Consider the following 18,410-nt stretch of genomic DNA (forward strand, 5'->3'; position numbering starts at 1 on the left):
CTCACCGGTTCTCTTCGCTCCCCTCAGATCCCAGCTGGCCTCGGCTCAATCTTCCTCTCTCTCTCTCTCTCTCCTAAGATGGTATGCAAGAAGGTCGTACCGTACCCAAGTACCCAACTCCAGCTAACACCGAAGGAGCTTTCCTCTCATGTGGTTCTTGTTCGACTCTTGTTCTATAGGTTATTTATGTGTTTACGTTGCAATTCAGAAGCTAATTTTTCTGCCACATTTGGTGATTGATTTCACAACTGCATACGTATTGGGCTCCATGCTTGAGAGAGCAGGTGAAGCCGTGAATGTGAACGAACTGGCTCGCACGGGTGGCGTGCAGAATGGAGCGGAGCGAGCGACGGCTGTAAAAGTCCGGCAACCAGCGCTCAGAGGCAAGCAAGTATAGTGAGCGGTGGTCTATGTGTCTGCATGGCCGTCGGCGGCTTCATCCATTGGCCGGAAGGGGCAAGCAGCAGGAGCTGCTCTCCTTTTCCTTTTTTTATCACCTTTTGCATGATTGTAACAAATGAATCTTGATGTAAAATTTCTATCGAAAGAAATAAATATTGTTGTTAATAAGAATCTTCTTGTATAATCTCCCAATAAAATATAATAGCCATACGAGTTTGGTTTTAATTATATTGACCATGCAAACAAAACTCCCGTTCCATGCCTGCAGCGCATCCACATCGATGTAACCCAGTTCAGGAGTTTTTGCCGGTTACTAATTCGTGCTTAGTAGACAATGCAACGAGCTAATCTTATCAATGTGTAATTGCAAGTAACCATCCCTTAATCAGTTACCAAGAGCAACAACTCTTGCTAATCTTAGATATTTTCCAGTCTAGCCTAATTATTCGGTCGCTGTATGTGACGCAAAGAGAGGACTGCAAATGGTTCACAAGAAAACACAATAGCATACATCACATCGACAGTAGTAGTAGATATATATACATGCGTATCAGCCGTAGTGCAACACGAGTCAGAGGTGGCAGTATTCATCAGGGGCCAAGGCATTCCCGGTGTGGGATTTTTTTCATTCTGGTTACTGAACCCCAATCATCAGCCGGTTGTACAATGTTGTGGTCATAAGAAAGTGCGGTGCGATGCGTATAGCTTCCACACGCCAGGCACTCTTCACGGTTGTTCAGAGAACATACCATTTGTGCCATCTTGGCTTCCACATCATCCTCTGCAGGCTTGCCATTAGCCACCTGCGCACGTATGTGGTTTTTGTGGTGAGTCGTTGTGAGGAACCAGCCCAAATTGATCCTGTTTAATCAAGTCATCATCCATTGATCAACTCGATTAAAAAAGATCAATTCCGGTAGTCCTTGGAATGTGTCATGAGCACCGCTCAGGATTTAAACACACTCCACTAGCACAACAGTAATACCATTACACAAATACATCTAGACACAAAGTTACAGTACAAAGAGGTTCAACATATGACATCATGTTTTTCAGAGTTTGCAGCGGAAAGTCTACGGCACGAGCACTCCATACATAACACAAAATAAGAAGGTAAACACTATATGCCGATAGTGCGCTTCTCGTAGCCACCGGTCAACTACTCCTCACCCGCACCTCCGTCCGCAGAGTAGAAGTACCCAAAGAAAGCCTCTGACTATATATCACCTGCAACAACTTCAACGTTAACACCATGAGTACAAAGGGTACTCGCAGGACTTATCCGATATCGGTATATACTTGCCCGACTTCAAGGAGAATGCATTTGGTTAGTAGCAAGAATAGGTCAATGTTTGTAAATTTTGCATAAAAGCATTGAACTTTGATTAAGTTATAATAAGAAAAAGTTAAAGCATCTATGATCTCTATGTCATTCATCAATACAATTGTATAAGTAAAGTGATCATGTATAATTTGGGGTAATATTGCCCAGGGACATTGTAAAAACTTCTAATATGCTGTTGGACACCGCCAACTCCAAAATATGCCCAGTACCATTATGAAATCTTGATTCTTTGCCGATGGACACCGTAGCCATTAAAATATTCAATTTCATGGTTCAGGAAAGAGAATGGATGGTGAATAGACCAAATTGCCCCTCGGAGTCATCTTCCATCTCTGTCCACGGCTGAGAGCCGTGCCCTCTATCCATGGCTGAGAGCTGTGCGCGTGGGTGTGGGAGCCGGCAGCACAACAGCGCCCGCCCCAGGCCGTGGCCGCGCACATGACAAGACCGCGCCGCCCCTGGCGAGGTCGCGAGCCCCCGGCCTCGCCGCACCCGCCCCAGGTCATGGTTGCCTGTGACTACGAGGCTGCGCGCCCCATGACGTCGCCGCCCGATACGGACCATGCCTTCTCCCCGCGCCACTACAAGGACCCAGCCTCCCCCCCACTCCATCCTGTGCGTGCGCATCCCAGCCGCCATAGCCGGCATGGAAGCGAGCTCCGCGGCCCAGCCCTCCTCCCCATCTCCTACTAAAAAAGCAAGGCCTTGACTCCTCAGGAGCACGCTGCATCCACCTATCCCCTCCCTCAGTCCTCTCCCTCGCCGCAGAGCCCTCAATCGTCACCGCCGCCGCCATTAATGGAGCTTCACCGAGCTCATGATTCCCCATCCTGACCACCTCCCGTCCCCGGCGAAGGCCGCGCCCGGCCCAGGTCATGGCCGCCGTCTGCCGTAGCGCGGACCGAAGGAACCCCCCCCCCCCCAAATCGGTAGCCATGGTGCGCCGACGGTCTGTCACTGCAAATAACTGGTGAACAACCAGAGCTTGAAGACGAGGGCAGCTTAGACATTTCTCCCACCTTCTCTCTTTAAAACTGAATAAAATAATCAGTCCGGTGTCATTGAGCAAAGAACCAAAAATTTGTAATGTCCACCAGCAAATTTCGACGTTAGCGGTGCCCAGCAGCGTATTTGACCTTTATGCAATGTCCGTGAGCAAAATTACCCTATAATTCGAGATTAATCTTCCATGAACTCCATCACGAAACTCTACATTGGAGCGAACCTCAAAGAGCGTGCTCACTGTCCGAGAGCGCGGCTATTGCAATATATTAAAGACCCTGCAGGGGTGTACAACTTTTCCCACACGAGGTCAAGACCAACGACCATACCCGCGGCCAAAGATAAGTGTTAATTCATGCCCCCAACCTTTCACACAAACACAACCGGCTATGAGCGAACGGTCAGGAAGGACAAGTGCACCAGAACCGCCGATCACACTCCATCACGACTCGCACCGAATCCGATCAAGGCAAGGTGTGACTCATGCTAATCGGCTTACCGTCCCATTATTAAGCATGTGGTTTGTACGGAAATGTACTCAAGAGACCGGCGACCAAAGAGACGGTCCTTAACCAACTCAGGCAAGACTAACCATTTGGACTCCTCTCCCAACATGGCTCTATCATTTTTGCTCCAGTCCGAATCATAATTCATAGTTGCTCACATTTTATTCCTCAATAACTAAAAATATAGAATTAATCAAACATCCTATAACTTGCGAGCGGTGGTGCCCTTGCCACCTCTCGTCTTCTACCGAAGCTAAGCATGGCTAAGCATATAATTCGTGACACCTAAACAAGCAAACTCACCTTGAGGGTAGTGTTCTAAACAAGGTTGGTAATGCATCAAATAGATTCTAAACAAACATTGATATAATAGTAACTCATGCACAATCAAGACATTTATATAAACTTCATTGATCCAAAATATGGGATAAAAGATGCTTAGGTGCCTGCCTTGAGTTTCAAAGGAAGCGTCATCTCCCACGGTCTCCGACTCGTGCTCACCCGACTCTTGATCCGGCGTCACAGTCTCTACACGAGTGCAATGATGCTTGATAAGTAAATATGCCATGAATGATTGCAATGCGATGCTTATGATATGAGAAAGCACGATTTATTAGTGCAAAACCATGATAAAAGAGGCTAGATATATAATACATATTGGGTTCAATTATAAGTAAAAGCACGAGAATTAAATAACTATCAAGGGGCCTTAGTTTAGGGGTTCCCGGACACTCCGGACAGGCAAAACCCGGATACTCTGGGTTTCGGCCCGGATACTCCAGGCGTTTCTACAGTAACCCCAGATACTCTGGGTTTGCTACAGTAACCCCGGAGACTCCGGCAGCTCGACATGTGAACATTGGAAAATCCGTTGCCAGCGATTCCAACCTCGGTTTAGAGTGAGGTTTGTTTCTAAAGGTTCGTAGGAATGTGAGGAGTCTATTTTGATAGCTAAATCCAACATGCATTGGGGTTTGAGAGCTCTAGGGCATCAATGGTGAAAGGGGCTCTAATGGCTCCAACCTAGGGCAATGGGGATAGATCGGGGAGGGGGAGGAGCTTATCGGCGACAAGCGCAACACCGGCAAGGTCTTGAAGATGGTGGTGAGGGCTTGGTGAAGCTCGAGCTCGTCCCTCTTGCTTGAGGCTTGAGAAAGATGAAGAGGAAGAGCTTGGGGGAAGCTTCAAGCTCCAAGGAGGTGAGGTGGGGATGGTGCAGCTCGTCGACGTCGTGCTCCGGCGATCCTCCGGCGAGGTGGAGGGGCTCAATGGTGGGGGAGAAGGGAGAGCTCCTCCATGGCCAACAGTAGAGAGAGAGGGTTGGAGAGAGTGAGGGAGTGAGAGAGTGAGCAGGGGGAGGAGGTTCCCAGGTGAGTCCGGGGCTGACGTGTGGGGCCCAGAAGGGGTGTGTGGCATGCAAGTGTTGGGTGTTTGACACGCGCCTGCTACAGTAATCCCGGATACTCCGGATTTCAGCTCCGGGTCAGCCCAACCCGGAGGTTCCGGATTGAAATCCAGACATTCCGGAAATCAAACCAAACCCATGCGGAAGTTATTTGATGATGCACATGATGACATGATTTATACTCAAATTAGTTTAGGGATGTTACAGTCGTGATTCGGTAAGTTCATGGGAGAAGATTGTGAACGAATGTAAGGGGCAGACATGTACCCTGTTCTCCTTCAGAAGTGTGGTATCTACTGTAAATTTGATGGCGTCAGCAGCTGCTCGTGTGCGTAGATAGTACATCCCAGTTTTCAGGCCCTGACATCAAACAAGGTTAAAGAAACCATCATTCTGGTCTAAGTACGAAATGCTTCAAGATAAATACTCGCTTTGATGATTCAGGGAAAAATACCTTGGACCAAGCATGGAAGTGCAGTGATGTTAGCTTCCCAAAGTTGGGTTGCTCCATATGCACATTGAGGCTCTGGCTCTGATCAATGTAGCATCCACGGTCAACTGCCATATCAACCAAAGTTTTCTGCTTGATCTCCCAAACAGTTCTGGTGCAATAATTGCATAGAAATATTTAGATGCTTGAACAGTAATTGCATCTGGTAAACAATAAGCATACAAGGTTGAACTACAAACTTGTAGATTGCTTTAAGATCATCTGGGATTGCTGCCATCTTCTGGACAGAACCATCTTCATATATTATCTGATTTTTCAGAGGAGTCCAAATTCCCATTTCAGTCAGATCATGCAGAAGATGCTTGTTAACCACAACAAACTCCCCACTAGAAGGAAAACAGAAATATCAATACATGGACATGTAGATCAGAATGTAACAACCCCAAGGAGCATATTTCCAGACCTTAGAACCCGTCGACTGTATATGTTGGATGTGTAGGGTTCGAATCACTCGTTGTTGCCAAGGATCTGACTAGTGGAAGCAGTGGGCATTGGAGCAATAAGAAGAGAGTTTCTGACTCCAACTTTAGAAATAGTCTCCCTTAGAGATGGCCAGTTCCATCTGTTAGATGGGACTACATTCCACATATCAGGTTGGAGAATACCCTACAAAGGGAGTTGGATAGACAACATTTGATCAATTTATGGTCAACACATAGAAATTTGAGGACAAAACTAAACATATTAATGACGGGAATAATTGCTATATTCCTCCAACCCTAGATGAGTGGGTATATATAGAACATATACATGGGCCTCTATGTAGGCCTCTATACACATAGACTCAATATACTCCAACACCCCCCCGCAGTCTGAACTACCAGCGCAGCGGTGTTCAAGACTAGACAACAGAAAGCTAACACCCCCCGCAGTCTGAACAACCGACGCAGCGGTGTTCAAGACTGGACAAGATGAGAGTACAAATATAGTACAAAGGGCAAATACCCCCCTAGCCACAACTAGCCACCGGCTACGTTGAGGCTGGATCGAAACTCCAAGAAAGTCGAGGAGGGCAGCCCTTTGGTGAAGATGTCAGCAAACTGGGAGGTAGACGGGACATGGAGTACTCGAACATCGCCGATGGCGACTCTGTCGCGCACGAAGTGTAGGTCGATCTCCACGTGCTTCGTCCGCTGATGCTGGACGGGGTTGGTGGAGAGATACACGGCGCTGACGTTGTCGCAGTAGACGAGCGTACTCTTGGCGAGCGGGCTGTGGAGCTCCGCCAAGAGCTGTCGTAGCCAGGACGCCTCCGCCACGCCGTTAGCGACAGCGCGGTACTCCGTCTCGGCACTGGAGCGGGAGACAACCAGCTGCCGCTTGGACGACCAGGAGACCAAGTTGCCGCCCAGGAAGACGGCGTAGCCGGAGGTGGAGCGACGAGTGTCCGGGCAGCCAGCCCAGTCAGCGTCGGTGTAGACCACTAGCTCAGCAGAGGACGAGCGGTGAAGTACCAGACCGAGGTCCACAGTGCCACGGACGTACCGGAGGAGACGCTTCAGCGCAGCAAGGTGTAACGGGGATCATGCATATGGAGACAGACCTGCTGAACAGCGTAGGTGAGGTCCGGCCTGGTGAAGGTGAGGTACTGCAAAGCACCGGCCAGACTCTGGTCGGCAGTAGGATCAGCCACCGGATCACCCAGATCAGCAGACAGCTTCGCCTGAGTGTCGACTGGAGTGGAGTAGGGCTTGCAATCAGTCATCCCAGCCCGCTCCAGAATATCGAGGGCGTACTGCCGCTGGTGAAGGAGAAGACCAGACGGGCGAGGCTCAACAGTGACGCCCAAGAAGTGGTGGAGCTGACCGAGATTCTTCATAGCGAACTCCTGTTGCAGAGAGGAGATGACACTCTGAAGCAAGTGCTGACTGGAAGCTGTGAGCACAATTTCATCGACATATAGCAGCAGATATGCAGTCTTATCCCCACGGCGGTAGATGAAGAGAGACGTGTCAGACTTGGCCTCGGTGAACCCCAGTGTCAGCAAGAACGTGGCGAACCGAGAGTACCAAGCCCATGGAGCTTGCTTCAAGCCCGTGCAGTAAACAGTCTCGAACAAGGTGCCGTGAAAAACGCATTCTTCACGTTCAGCTGGTGCACAGGCCAAGTGCGTGAGAGCGCAAGCGAGAGGACCGTGCGCACCGTAGCGGGCTTCACAACCGGGCTGAAGGTCTCATCATAGTCCACACCAGACCGCTGAGTGAACCCCCGAAGAACCCAGTGAGCCTTGTAGCGCTCCAGTGTGCCGTCAGCCCGACGCTTATGCGTCCAGATCCACTTGCCAGTCACCACATTGCAACCAGACGGACGCGGCACGAGATCCCACGTTTGGTTGGCAAAAAGAACCGTGTACTCCTCTTCCATCGCGCAACGCCAGTGAGGATCCGCCAAGGCGTCGCGGACAGAGGAGGGTACCGGAGAGACCCGCGGCTCTCCCAAGGTGGCGGAGAGTCGCGGCCTGGGACGCCATCCGCCGAGTCACCATGGGATGGATATGCCGAGAATCCCGATGGATGACCAGCGGGTGGTACACCTCCGGCTCGGCTCGAGAGGGAGCCGGAGGAGGCGGCGGCGGCTCCGGTGTCGGCGTCGCAGGAGCCTCCGGAGCAGGAGGCGGCGCTGGTGTCGACGCCGAACGACGCCGGTACACCTGCACCGGCTTAGCGCACCGCAGCGGCGTCGGGTTCGGCGCCGAGCGACGCCGGTACACCTGCACCGGCTGAGCGTACCGCTCAGGTGCAGGGTAAGGCACCGGGGCCGCGCGTGGCGCAGTGGGAGACATCGGGTCCGTGCACGGCACGACCGGAGGTCCGGGGGCCGCGCGTGGTGCGACCGCGGGCACCAGGGCCGCGCTCGGCGCAGTAGGGATCACCGGAAGCGATGCCGGTGCGCCGGGAAAACCTGCAGGAAAAGGACAGACAGGTAATGGTGGCTGAACCACCGGGTCAGTCGGAAACAGAGACGCCAGCTCGGGATCAGAAGAAGGTGTGGAGGAGGTGGAGTAGGGGAAATCTGACTCGTCGAAGACGACGTGTCGGGAGATCAGAACGCGGCTAGAGGTGAGGTCAAAGCATCGGTACCCCTTGTGGTCAGCGGAGTACCCGAGGAACACACAACGAGTCGAGCGGGGCGCCAGCTTGTGAGAAGCGATGGCGGAGGTGTTAGAGTAACACGCACACCCGAAGACCCGAAGGTGGTCGTAGCGAGGAGTACCGAAAAGAGCGTGGTGTGGAGTGGGAGCAGGAGAAGCAGTGGACAGAAGGCGGTTGAGCAGATAGGTGGCGGTGTGGAGGCTCTCAGCCCAGAAGCGCGGGGGGGGGGGGGGAGAGAAGCCTGGATCAGAAGGGTGCGCACGACGTCGTTCGTCGTGTGAATCATCCGCTCAGCCTTGCCGTTCTGAGGAGAGGTATACGGACAAGACATACGCAGCTGAACACCCCGAGACAGGAAGAAAGACCGGGAGGTGGAGTTATCGAACTCCCGCCCGTTGTCACACTAGACGGCCTTAACGGTGAGGCCGAACTGAGTGGACACCCAGGCAAAGAAGTGGTGGAGGGTGGGGAAGGTCTCAGACTTGGCGCGCAAAGGGAAAGTCCAAGAGTAATGAGAAAAATCATCAACAATGACCAGATAATATCTATAGCCAGACATGCGGAGTACAGGAGATGTCCACAGGTCACAGTGAATGAGATCAAAAGCATGCGCAGCATGCGAAGAAGAAAAAGAAAACAGAAGTCTAACATGACGACCTAACCGGCACGCATGACAGAAGTGCTCAGCAGGAGCCCTAGTACATGGAACATCGGTACTACGGCGGAGCTGAGCCAAAACATCGCGGCCGGGGTGACCAAGCCGGCGGTGCCAGGTGGTGGAAGAAGGCGTCACGACAAAAGCAGAAGACGAAGAAGGCGTCACGACAAAAGCAGAAGACGAAGAAGCCGAAGGCGAGGCAGCGGAAGCAAGAAGCCGAAGAGTGTAAAGGGCCCCAGGCTGTCACATCGGAGGTGCGGACGCCGAGAAGCCGAATCCTTCACAGTAAGACCAGAGGAGTCAAATTCAATAGAACAGGAGTTGTCAGCAGTAAACTGGCGAATAGAAAGAAGGTTGTGAACCATTTGAGGAGCAACAAGAACATTAGGAAGACGAGGAGCAGAACCCACGGCGGTGACAGGAAGGCAAGACCCATCACCAACCATGATAGAAGAAGTACAAGAGGGGTGTGGGGGTTGGACAGAAGAGAGGATACCAGCATCGGGAGTGGTGTGGAACGAGGCACCCGAGTCGGCGATCCACTCGGTGCTGGTCGGCGGCGTCAGTCCCATGGTGCTGAAGGACTGCGCCAGAGCGGCCTGGTCCCACCTCCCAGGCCAGGTCAGCTGCTGGTTGGGCTGAGCGGGCGGGGTCCAGGACGGCGCGAAGAGTGGAGCAGCGCCAGTGAACATGGCCGCCGGCTGGAGCCGAGGACGAGGCCCCCCTCCCGGACCCTGGAACGGCCACATCGAGATGCGCCCTGACCATGGGTTGCTGAAGGATGGACAGGGCGTACCTCCAGCGGCAGGGGCAGGAGCGGGAGCCGGAGCCAGTGTCGGCGCGCCCCGACGGCCCCCACCGGTACCGGTGCTCCCAAAAGCAGGGCCACCAGTGCCACCACCACCACCCCGTCGCCGGCGACGTCCACGGCCCCCCCTCCTCCGGTCTGCCCGGCGGGAGCAGCACCAAGGAGGAAGGTGGCAGGAGCAGCGGAGGAGGCCGGTGGAGTAGCAACGAGCGCAGTAGGGGTGGGCGAGGACGATCCGGGCGCGAGACCCCTGGTGATCTCCTCGCGGGCGAGGTCGTCCCGGACCTGCAGGAAGGTGGGGAAGGGCCTCTGGCGGGCGATCCAGCCCTTCAGGTGGTCGTAGGTGCTGCTCAGTCCCCGTAGGACATTGAGCACCAAGACCCGATCGGACACCGGATCCCCGAGGTCGTGAAGAGCATCAGCCATGCTCTTCATCCGCCGGCAGTACTCACCGACGGAGAGGTCCCCCTGCACGAAGGTGCGGAAGGTGGCGTCGAGCGGGAGGGCGCAGTACTCGGCGTTGCCGAGGAACTGCCCCTCGAGCGCCACCCAAGCCTGCCGCGCGGTGCCGCCGTGGTTCCTGACGAGGTCCTGCAGATCTAGGGAGATGGTCCCGAAGATCCAGGACATGGCGACGCTGTCGAGGCGCAGCCACGCCACGTCCCGCGCCTCGATCGGCGAGTCGGCGAGGACGTGGTCGTCGAGGGCGTAGCGGCAGAGGGTGAGGACCTGGTCCCGCCAGCAGCCGTAGGAGGAGGACGCGGGGTCGAGGAGGACGGAGACCAGGGCCCTGATGTTCTGGACGCCGGCTGCCTAGAGGTGGAGCTGGGCGACCATGGGGTAGGTCGGGTCGTACCGGGCTCCAGATCCAGCTGGCGGGGCCTGGTGGGAGGAGGAGGCGCCATGCTCGGAGTCGACTGGCTGGCCGGAGGAGATGCGGAGGTAGCGCTCCGCCTCGGCGACCCGGAGAGCGGGGGCGTCGGCCGTGGCGCGCTCGCGCTCCCAGGTGAGAGCTGCCACACGGACCCGCTCATGGGCCGCCGAAGCCTCCGACTTGGCGGCGAGGAGGGCCGCGGCAAGGGCGGCGTCGGCCTGCTGCCCACGGAAGGCGGCGGCGGAGAGCGGCGGATCCGCGGGGGCCATCCCGAGGCCCAACCACGCGGGATCGAGCGCGGCGGCGTCGGCGGTGGCGGCCTGCTTGCCCGCAGCGATCGCGACGCGGTGGGCCGCAGCGGCCGCATCACCGGCCAGCGGCTGCAGCAGGGGCTGCAGGGGGCCGGTAGCACCCCCCGCGCCCCCAGTGGCGGCGGCAGCAGGGGCGCGCTGGGCAGCGGCGGCGGCGTCCGCGGCTCCCCCCGCGCCCCCTGCGCCCGCAGTGGCGGCGGCGGCGGCAGGGGTCTGCAGGGCGGGATCTAGGCCGGGAGGAGGCGGGCCGCCCGCGCCGGGAGGGCCTGCGCCGGCGGCTGCGGCCATCGCGACCGCGGCGTAGGGCAGCCGCGGGCCTCCCAGGGCGCGCAACGCAGCAGAGGAGGGGAGGGGCCAGGCGGCGGCGGCGGCGGCGCCCAGCGCGCCCGGCGCAGCACTCCCCACGCCCGGAGCAGAGGAGGAGGGAGGGAGGGGAGGGAAGGAGGAGAGGGGAAGGGAGGGGGCCGGCGGCGGCGGGTGCTGCAGGCTGGGAGGGTGGGAGGGAGAGAGGAAGGAGAGGAACCCTAACCCTAGGCTAATGATACCATAATGACGGGAATAATTGCTATATTCCTCCAACCTTAGATGGGTGGGTATATATAGAACCTATACATGGGCCTCTAGGTGGGCCTCTATACACATGGGCTCAATATACTCCAACACATATAGCATCAATAATTAAAAGAGAGAAATTTTGAAAAACAAAACCTTGCTGACAGGGCTGCCTTCATATGTTTCATAAGGACCTTCTTTAGCGGCAAGTTCAGCAGAAGCTTTCAGAGAATGATAGTAAATTGTTTCGAAAATATCCTTATTCAGCTGCTGAGCCTGAAAGACATTACTTGTCACATACCAGCTATGTACAGAAGGCAATAAATTGCAAATGCAGAGCAGGGGAAAAAGTACCTCAGATGAATCGAATGGCATGCCAAGTAATATGAATGTATCTGCCAAGCCTTGAACCCCTATGCCAATTGGCCTGTGACACATATTTGATGTCTTTGCAGTCTCAACAGGATAATAATTAATATCAATAATTTTGTTGAGATTGTAAGTGACGGTTGAGGTAACCTGGCAAAATCAACAAAGTATCAGAACATTCATTAACATAGGAAAGAATCAAGGATCCAAGACAAATAGGATTCGAACAAACCTCAGCTAGCTTCTCAAAGTCAAAATATCTATTTTTTGAATCACTGTTGCCCACAAGCTTAGATGGATGGGACTCTAAAGAACACCCTATGAAAGAAGTTTATCATACAGCACATTCGAATGCAACCTTCATGATTGAACAGCTGAAGCACTGAGAAGAAATACCTTTTCCCTCACAAAGCGTGGCAAAGCAATAGATGCTAGGTTGCAGACAGCAGTTTCAGTAGGGCTTGTGAACTCAATTATCTCAGTGCACAAATTTGACGATTTTATTGTGCCGAGATTCTGCTGGTTACTCTTCCTATTGCACGTATCCTGCAGACAGTTAAGAATCATTACAGAGAATCATTGTTGCCCAACAATTAAACTTGGAAAAATTTGCCAAAAAGAATCACAAGTTCAGAAGCCAGTACATCTATTTGCATTGGTGGTGCCGAATGTACCTTGTAAAGCATATATGGTGTACCAGTTTCTATCCGTGCCTTCAAAATTTCAAACCAGAGGGTCTGTGCTGGAACAACTTTCTTAAACTTGCCCTGAAACCAGAAATCAAGGTTACTAAAGCACGTTCCCATTTCACTATATTAAAATACAAAGAATATAAATACAATTTTCAGCTTACTTCTCTCTCATATTTCTTGTACAAATTCTCAAACTCATCGCCCCAGCAATCCGCCAATCCTGGAGCTTCATTAGGGCAAAACAGTGACCATTCTCCGTTATTCTGGACTCTTTGCATGAATAGATCAGGAACCCATAAAGCATAGAAAAGATCCCTTGCACGATGTTCCTCCTGTTAAATTATCATTCAGAATAGCAAGTCTTAGAACTTTGCAGGTCCATTCAGAATTTAGAAGGAATGGGTTAAAGAATGCTAGAGGCTTCAATAACCAGGAAAAAAACAAACAACATGTGCACATATTCATTGACCATTGTTGCGAAAGTACGAAACTAAAATATTGGGGATCTATATCATACCAAAATAGACTAGTGTGCTATATCTACAAGAATCTAGCTTAAACCAAAAAGTAATATTTGAACAACCATCTTTAAGGGCTCCAAGCAAAGGAAAAGAACCCATTTTATGTGAACAAATCAATATAGCAGCAAGCATATATAAAGTCAACTCAGTGCTGCAGTTACTGCAGAAGACTGATGGTTACTGTTTTCATATGCAAAAGTAATACACCCTAACAGTAGAGATTGTACCTTTCCATGATTCTTTCTCGGATCAAGGAACTCAAAAATGTCAGGGTGCCAAGGCTCCAAGTACACAGCAAATGCACCTAAGTTTAGAAGCTCATAAGAATTTCTGAAGACAATGGGATTAGAACTGAATATAATGACAGAACATACCCTTTCTTTTGCCACCACCTTGATCAACATAACGAGCAGTATCATTGAAGACACTGAACATAGGAATAATTCCATTGGATGTTCCATTTGTTCCTCGAATGTAACTCCCAGTAGCACGAATATTGTGAATTGAGACACCAATCCCTCCAGCTGATTTACTTATCACAGCACATTCCTTCAGGGTATCATAGATTTCCTCAATGCTGTCATCTTTCATGCAGATGAGGAAACAGCTGCTTAACTGCATCATAGAGAAGAGAACACAACAGCAAATAAGCAATCTCACAACCCACATTCAATCATCTGGCAGGAAACAGGGAAAGTACTTGGGGCTTCGGTGTGCCGGCATTGAAAAGTGTTGGCGAAGCATGTGTAAAGTGTAAACCAGCGCTGAGACATGAGATGGTAAGTCTTGATGGCAGACTCAATGTCTTCCTTGTGTATCCCCACTGAAACCCTCATTAGCAATGTCTTGATGGCATTGGTAAGTCTGTGGCCTTTCAACAACCTTCCCACCAAGCTTCAAGAGGTAAGATCTCTCCAGAGTCTTGAAGCCAAAGTAGTCATAGTCGAAGTCCCTATCATAAATTATCTCGCTGTCCAAACAAGCAGCGTTCTGAAATATAACAGCGTTTGGAGCCACATGAGGGGGGACTTTACATCAAGGCAAGTGCATAGCACAATGGCTTCCTGTACTGTATCCGATAAATCAAACTTATAAAAAATCAATGGAACAGTACATTTAACTGCCAGAAATAGACCAACAGTATCTACACAGTTGCTCTGTCAGAAATGTGTCAGCACCAATCAGAATTGCACCTTCATGATGATTTCATAAACATCTTCAGCGACCAGAGGGGCCATCAGTCCAGATCTCTCGTGGAAGTGCATGTACATGTCCTTAATCCTGCATCCACGACAGTGACAATTGAATTAACAACCCAATCCACGAATCTAACCTCACTCCTATCACTGTTAATGGATGAAATTAAGGCCAAAATCAGTTGTCACTTACGTCTCCAAGAAGGACTTCTTAGTGTTCTTGTGCAGGTTCGACACAGCAATCCTCGCTGCCAGCTTCACGAACCACGGCAGAGAAAGGGGGGGCAATCAGCCCCGCGTTAGGGACAGCGAAGGCAGAGAACTGAAACCAGGACGAGGATTCGGCGGCGGTTTCCTCACCGAGGCGTAGTCGGGGTGGGACGCGGTCATGGCCGCCGCGGTCTCGGCGGCGAGCTCGTCGAGCTGGCTGGTGGTGACTGTAACACCTCAGGTGTTAATCATTGGTAATTAAGGCTAAGCACAGTCATTAGCTACAAAACCATACAGCAAAACTTCACAAAACCAAAGTTTGGGTCTTAGCTCAGCCGGACCGGTCTGACCGGTCGAGACAACCGGTCTGACCGGTTGAACTGGGTTTCAACCGTTTTTGGGCCCCACATCATTTAGATCACTCTCTCTCTCCCTCATCAGTTCACTCCTCACCACGCCAGCTCCCTCCCTCTCCCGAGCTCCCTCCTCTCCAAACCCTCACTCCCTAATCTCTCACCTAAATCCATTTCAAGGCTTGGGGGAGCTTCAAATCGGGGTCAAGGATCATTCTCTCCATGTGCTCCTCCCCGGGGTGACGTGGAATCTCTAGTTCTTCGTGGGGGAGAAGCCCATTTAAGGTAACCAAGCTATGGTTGACTCGATCTCCTTTTCCAGGTGGTTACAAGCGATTCCCTTTGGTCAAACACATCCATTTGCATCCCAGAATTAGAGCCTAGATGGGTTTTGGAATTGGTGGGCGATTTTCGCCGCGCCAAGGATTCCAGCTTTTGGTCTGGGTCCGACCGGTGTGACCGGTCGGAGGGACCGGTCTGACTGGTGTCGTGGTTAAGTTAAATGGGACCGGTCTGACCGGTATGGGGTACCGGTCTGACCGGTAGGGCAGTGGCTGAGAGGGTTAAATAGGTGGTTGTTGGTGCAATTAGTTAGAAATTAATTCGGATATAGGTTATTTGTAATTTTTATAAATCATACATGCATTCTCATGTCATATGCATATGCACACGTGTAGCAGCCGCCGCGGAGGAGGTGGTATACGAGGTGGTTGCGGAGCCACAGGAGTCGCAGTGGCAAGCCCCGCAGCAGGAGGTTCGTGAGGAGGCGGCCCCAGGCCCAGCTGACCCTAGTGCCGAGCAGCAGACTCAAGGCAAGCCCTGGTGCACATCCTATTATTTGAAATTATGACACCTATATATGTATTTATTACTTGTGCATTACGTTTCAAGAGTTGATTGGAACTCTAGTTGTATGATCTCTAGGTTTCCCTGAGTTATACTAGCATGTATAGGACGATAGAAGTGCTATGCTTAATGGTTCCCGGTAAAAGACGAGTGATCTCGGGCCACTCGCGAGAAATAGGATGATTAGAAGTCGAGTAATTTCCGGTTACTCGCGAGATATATAATATTTTATAATCCAGTTCCGAGTTGTTGAACTTGATATAAATGGAAGCTTGAGACCAGACGGGAAGTGAGGATGATATATAGGTATGGCAGCAGGACAGGGTTCCTGGGTGTCTTAGTCCCGTCTGTGTCGGTTAAGGACCGTACCGTTGTTAGCCCTGCTGATCATGTTTGAATTGTACTAACCGCATACCGGGAGTAGGAGGTAGTCGAAACCGGTAAGTCGAGTACTGCCTTGCTTCGAAAGTACAGGAACCCGCACCCAACTCCTGGGGTAGTCGAGTAGTCGCGGAGAAATGGGGATGCATTGTTTACTTTTGGTGGTCTCACGTTGAGCTCGGCTGACCATATGTCGTTGGGCTGGTTCCTGTAGTTCGAGGCGGGGAGGGGAATGGTTGGCATATATAATCCGATGGGGCAAATACGTGCCATGTTGGTTAGGTCCACCTTGCAAGGTTAAATCGGATCGATTCGCCGTCAGTCGCTCTCGGATATGAGCACCTTGATCACCGAGTCACATCGTAGTCTATGATAGAATGATAATTATAAATATATGATGTTGAACATTGAATTATTATTGATTGCACCACCATATTTGTTATAGTTGGTTCATGCAAATATTACATTAGAGAATTTACATAGAATCTGGGGCTAAAATAATGAAAGTAAGGAATTACTTTAGTCGCTTTTCTGCAAAATAACCACCAGCCAAAAGCCGTGCATGTCTAGGTAAGTGGGCTAAGTTATACACACTGGTCGGGTAAGTCTTATTGAGTATTAGTTGCTCAGGGTTTGTTGCTACCCAAATTATTTCAGGACCCCAGGACGTCGACTTCTGCCCCTGTTGTGTCAATTCATCCGCCGGGATACAGAGGGGTGGTAGGTCGTGGAGCGAGACCCTTAGATTAGGGAATTGGCGGGTTGCACGCTTAAGGACTGAGGGTGCAACCCCTCTGTTTTGCTTAGACCGGTCTGACCGGTCAAAGGACCGGTCTGACTGGTAGTTCACGTGGGGAATTCATGCAGACCGGTCTGACCGGTTGGTCGAACCGATCTGACCGGTAGTGCAGTGGTTGAACACTAAATTAGTTGTAGGTTACTTTCCGTTTGAACCTGGCTTCCTTAGTGTAAAGTTGTAAAATTATTTTATTTATGTAAACTTTGTAAAACTACTGTATTTGAACTAGTTTTGTAAGAAGTTGTGTATTATTTATGTCGTGTTGTTCTATTTTCAAGTATATTGTCGTGCTTGTACCATCTGCGCCCACCGTCGCGTGGGACTACCGGTGTTGTTTCGATCGGGCCGTGGGATGAGAAAGGATCGCCAAATTAAACCATTAAGCTAATGCGCCCGATGTGTTCAAATGACGGCCATTACGCTTAATTTGGAGTTTTAATTTGGCGGTTCCGTCACAGTGACGCCCTTTAGACCCCCGCGCAGACCTTCTGCGCGACGAGCACCGGGTCGCAGTGCTCCTGGCTGAGGCCGTAGCTGAGCTTCTTGAGGCGCGCCGTGATCTTGTCGAAGTGCACCGCCTCCTGCCGCCCGTCCCGCTTCACCACGTACATGTTGCCTTCGGCCCGCCCGCCGGCGAGGAAGTTCTGTCGAACAGCTGGTGCGCGCGCCCGCGCCAGCCGCCGCCACCAAGCTCCAAATTTGAGGGCACAGGTGAGAGGCCGGCGATGGGTGAGGAGAGGGCAGGATCTGGGGTGGAGACTTGAATGCCTTCCCGGCGAGGATGAGGCAAGGAGTAATTCAGAAGTGGAGGATTTGTTTGTTTGTTTGTTTTTTTGGAAGGGTGCGCGCTGGGGAAGAAAATTCTTTGGGTTTGCCGCGCCGGCGCGGAGGTGTTTTCCCACGCGGTTTTGGCATCCTGGTGCGGGTGGGCCGAGGGGTTGGTCGCGGGCCCGGATGCCCGCGGTTTCTCAAGCGAGGGCCCGAGACGCCGACATGCGGGCCGGACCTGCGAGGACGAGGCACAACTCGCAAGCGAGGCCCAGCTACCCAGAAAAAAAAGTTGCCTTTTGAATAACATCAGCACAGGCCAAACTCACGCTAAACAAAATTCTTTTAACCGCAAATGGTAGCACAGGGTGTAACAAGCGTAGTCGCAGACAGCCTATCGGAATGACACTAGTAGTTTCTGTTGGAAATAAACCCAGCGCGATCGTGTTCGCGGCTAGGGGGGTGCGTGTGTGCGCGTGTGCGCGCGGGTGTGAGCTCGGGTCCGGCCGTGTGTGCGCACCGGGACGAGCGGAACGCGATCGTGTGCGGCGATCGTCGTGGCGTGAGTGGAGTCAAGATCGGGGGTGATCGAGCTCGTCCGAGCGAGCAGAAGGGAGGCCGTTGGGGTCGTTAGAGCGCCTGCATTGACCGCGGTATCTCCGGAGCACATCGAGCGCGTAGGAGCGCGTCGCGGCGGAACAGAGGAGGTCGTGGCGGCGAGATAGGGCAGCGCGTGGTCGTGGGGCGCGTCCGCCCGGCTATATAGCCTCCTTGTAACCCCGTGATCAAGCTACCGCGAGGAATTGGAA

The 18,410-nt window shown here is 52.2% G+C and overlaps 1 pseudogene; it reads right to left on the minus strand.

Moving 5' to 3' along the window:
* Nucleotides 1–885: 885 nt before the first annotated feature.
* LOC120672558 lies at nt 886–18,010 on the minus strand (annotated as a pseudogene).
* Nucleotides 18,011–18,410: the final 400 nt, after the last annotated feature.

The sequence above is a fragment of the Panicum virgatum genome, chromosome 5N (assembly GCF_016808335.1).
Source record: "Panicum virgatum strain AP13 chromosome 5N, P.virgatum_v5, whole genome shotgun sequence".
NCBI classification, from domain to species: Eukaryota; Viridiplantae; Streptophyta; class Magnoliopsida; order Poales; family Poaceae; genus Panicum; species Panicum virgatum.